At 35.9% G+C, this 4332-nt stretch overlaps 1 pseudogene; it reads left to right on the forward strand.

Moving 5' to 3' along the window:
* Window positions 1-244: 244 nt before the first annotated feature.
* LOC102822826 lies at window positions 245-2912 on the forward strand (annotated as a pseudogene).
* Window positions 2913-4332: the final 1420 nt, after the last annotated feature.

Raw genomic sequence — 4332 nt, forward strand, 5'->3', positions numbered from 1 at the left:
TGTCTACTATATTATTTCATAAATAGTTTCCTCTATAAAGTCACAAAATTATTCAGAAGTTCTCTGATTTTTATAGTTAAACAATAGTAAAACAGCATAATCTGTGGCCATTAGAAATTCAGAGAGTGAATGTCTTTCTCATAATATAGCCCCAATAATAGACATAACCAAAAGTTAGATTTAGAATCACAGTTTTTGATCAAAGAAACTTGCTCTTGACAAACGAGACTTTTTATATGCAAACATGAGGGTAAAGGCAGTCAGTTACTTAAAGGTAAAGCTTGCAGAGTTTTTCTTTATTATTTCTAGTATTAGAAAACCAGGTAGGAAAAAAAGAAATAGAAAAGCAAAAGATTGAAAATGATTTAAGATTAGCAGAAGAAACTAACTTCTACCTTTTGCTAGTAGGGTGTTAGAACATTTAAGGCTAAACATGGGCATAAGAGAAGCAGTATAAATATTACTAATAGTTAGGCTACTCCTTAAATTGGTAAGCATTCTTCTCTTTAGAAATGGGAATTAGGAAATGCCAAATGGAAATAAGACAGGTTGTAAATGAAAATGAAATTGTATACGATATTGGGAATTTTTATGTATTCTGTCACCAGATATTCTAAAATTACCAAAAACAAATGACTAGCACAAAAAACAATTTGGTTTTACTGTTAAAAAAGTGTTCCTGTGTGATATAAATAGTTCATGCACTCAGTTGTTAATTGAAATACTGGAGGTGTTTCAGAAGAAAGAATTGGCAATCTACTTCACAAAACCCAATTGAGAATTGAAATGAAACAAATTGTATGCTTTTTTGAATGTAAAACTGATGATCTGTTCAGTAAGCCTTCACTCAATTCACTATAAAAAAGTATAAAAAACAAACCAACTTATGGGGTACAGCTGCACTCTGACACATATGGAGTCACCATAAATTGTAAAAAGCTCAACAACAATTGCTTTACAATTAAAAAACAGTAGTTCAAGACGTAACATTTTATTTGATCCTCTCTTGATCAGTTGCAGATCAGACAGTAGAGGTTTGCAGGACTTATATTAGCTGATTTCAGAAGTCATTTTCCAGGACATTATTCCTAGTCTATCTTAATCTTGAAACTTCCCTGAAACCTGTTCAGGATCATAGCAAGCAAGCCTCCCACTGCAGATAAGCATTGGCTGCATATGAGGTGCATCAACCAGAAATTAAACCTAAGCCTCCATCATGGAAGGCAAGAATTCTAAAGCTGAATCATTCCTGCCCTCAGTTTACCCAAGCAAAACAAAACAAAAAGCCAGAGATAGACTATCCTCATCCAATTCTGATCATTTTTAGGAGATGGTGATGCTGATCATGATAAGAATTCACTTAATTTAAGTACTGGTGTAGCACTTCTGGGTAATGCACTGGTCTGAAAGGTCGATTTAAACAGCAAGGTTGGTGGTTCAAACTCACCAAATACTTTTCAGAAACTCTACACTGTTTCTCTATGAGTCAGAACCTACTTGAAAGACAATTAACAACATAAACAAGTTGTTTCATGTTGTCTCTCTGTCTTTTTCTCTCTCTCTTAATACCTCTCTCTCATATACACATGCACACAAACACACACACACATATAACCATATTTGTATGTTGCATAGTTCAAATGCTCTAGATAATGAGTTAGGCAGGATGTTCATTCTTCCACACTACATGTACCACTATATTACTACAGTATCTGCTGACATAATCTTATCCTATTAATTAAAGTGTATTTTATTTAAAATGATATATTATATGTAAAAACTTCTTGAATAAATGATTTTCTGGATATCAATACCAAGAAAATATTAATGTCTTCTCTCAGATGTTAGAATTTCATTGGCTAATAATCAATCCAAATGTTGACATTTTCATTCCCTGGTGATGGTATTATTTTATTTGTAAGATTATAGGTTATATAAACATCATGATGGGATCAGTGAAAGAACATAACACATCCTCTACAGATTTTACCTTAATGGGACTGTTCAACAGAAAAGACACTTCAGGATTTCTTTTTGCCATCATTACTGTCATCTTCTTTACTGCGCTAATGGCTAATGGGATCATGATCTTCCTTATCCGAACTGACTCACGCCTCCACACTCCCATGTACTTCCTTCTCAGTCAGCTCTCCTTCATTGACATGATGTATATCTCCACTATTGTGCCCAAGATGCTGATCGATTATATGTTGGGCCAAAGAACCATCTCATTTGTGGGGTGCACAGCTCAGCACTTCCTCTATCTCACCCTGGTAGGAGCAGAATTCTTTCTGTTGGGTCTCATGGCCTATGACCGCTATGTGGCCATCTGCAACCCTCTGAGATACCCTGTCCTCATGAGCCGCAGGGTCTGTTGGATGATCATAGGAGGATCCTGGTTTGGGGGCTCTTTGGATGGCTTTCTCTTAACCCCCATCACCATGAGTTTTCCATTCTGTGGCTCCCGTAAGATTAACCATTTCTTTTGTGAGGCCCCCGCCGTCTTGAAGTTGGCATGTGCAGACACAGCACTCTATGAGACAGTGATGTATGTGTGCTGTGTTTTGATGCTGCTGATTCCTTTCTCTGTGGTGATTGCTTCCTATGCCCGAATCCTGACCACAGTCCACCGCATGAGCTCAGTGGAGGGGAGAAAGAAAGCATTTGCTACCTGCTCATCTCACATGACCGTGGTGACCTTGTTCTATGGGGCAGCCATGTACACATACATGCTGCCTCACTCTTATCACACACCAACTCAGGACAAAGTTCTCTCTGTGTTCTATACCATCCTCACACCCATGCTGAACCCCCTCATTTACAGTCTGAGGAACAAGGACGTAACTGGGGCTCTGAGGCGGGCCTTGGGGAAATTCAAGTCTTCAAAAAAAGTGTCAGGAGACGACTTTTGATGGTTATATCTCATGTGAGTGGTGAATGGGAGACTGTGGTCAGTATGATCTTACTATCAGTGAAGGATTAAACTGAATAGAAGGGTTTGTGCAGAAAAAGAAAAAAGAAAGTCTCCCTTACTTTATCCTTTATTTTATTTTTATTGTCTTTCATATTTTCATTTTTTCCTGCCTCTTCATTTGTATTTAAATAAGTGCCCATGTTTCCAGAAACACAAATTAAAAAAAAAAAAAAAAAAACACTCCCAGTGGAGAATGAATCTATGGACACATTGTGACACTATTGTATAAATCTAGTTCACAAGCTAAATTTAAGAGTATTATCATCTTTTGTACTTTCTCTGAGCAATATACTGACCAAGCCTTTTAGAAGGAAACTTGGTGCAGCTACCTATTTGTTCAAATTTGTCAGGGGGTGTGGAAGAGTCATAAATAATGTTCTCAGTCATTGTATATATGGTAGCCATTAGGTGCTTTCCATTTGGGTAAAAAGACAGTATTTAACTTTTGTTTGCATCCAGAATATTGTTGATTGGTCAGATGAGTTAAAATTGATGGTTGAGAACAAAGGACATTGCCCAGAGAAGGCATCATGAGAGCTTTATTCACCTGAAGTAGATTTCCATGGGGTGTAGAAATTTACCAGAAGGTTGTCTGAATAGACACTAAAAGCACTTTCAGATAATGCCACAGGATGATCAAAGTTAAGTATATGTCAGCCAAGTAACAGCAGATAAGTCATGATTCAGATCTATGGTTCCCACTGACACAGGCATATGACATATGTTCAGTGTATCATATGATTATACAAAGAATTAACCCATGAATCAAATGAGTGACTTTATTAAATTGTTGATTCAGTATTTTTAATTACTGTTATAGAAACATAATCATATTTTTCCATCTCTTTCAAAAACTTAAAACCTTATGTGCTTTGTAAATTTCATCATCTTCTAACAATCTCATAACTAAAGAAGCACTTCTGAGTCCAAATTTGTAGATGAAAGTTCTGGGACTCGGGTAAGTAATGAACTTTTTTAGAGTTACACCTTTAATTTTGTGCACTAGACCTCAGGATTTTAAGGAATGGGATTAATAGAATTCTGTGTCCTTGAGATACAACGTTCTCATTCATTCATTCATTCATTCATTCATTCTTCTATCATTCATCTGTCATAGCTGTGAACAAGAGAGGGAAAAACCCAGCTCTCATGAAATTTGTATTCCAGAGAGAGAAAGATGAAGATAAAAACCTCAAATAAATAAAAAGCAAAAAGTGGATATTTTAAGCATTTTTGTATGTGCCATTATAAATCTGAACATATGTATACCCTGTGGTTTGAAACATCCATGAGGTAATTCCTAATAGAAATGTATATGTAGTAATCATCAAGAGCAATGTTTAATATATGTGTATATA

The sequence above is a fragment of the Chrysochloris asiatica genome, unplaced genomic scaffold (genome assembly GCF_000296735.1).
Source record: "Chrysochloris asiatica unplaced genomic scaffold, ChrAsi1.0 scaffold00441, whole genome shotgun sequence".
Classification (NCBI taxonomy): Eukaryota; Metazoa; Chordata; class Mammalia; order Afrosoricida; family Chrysochloridae; genus Chrysochloris; species Chrysochloris asiatica.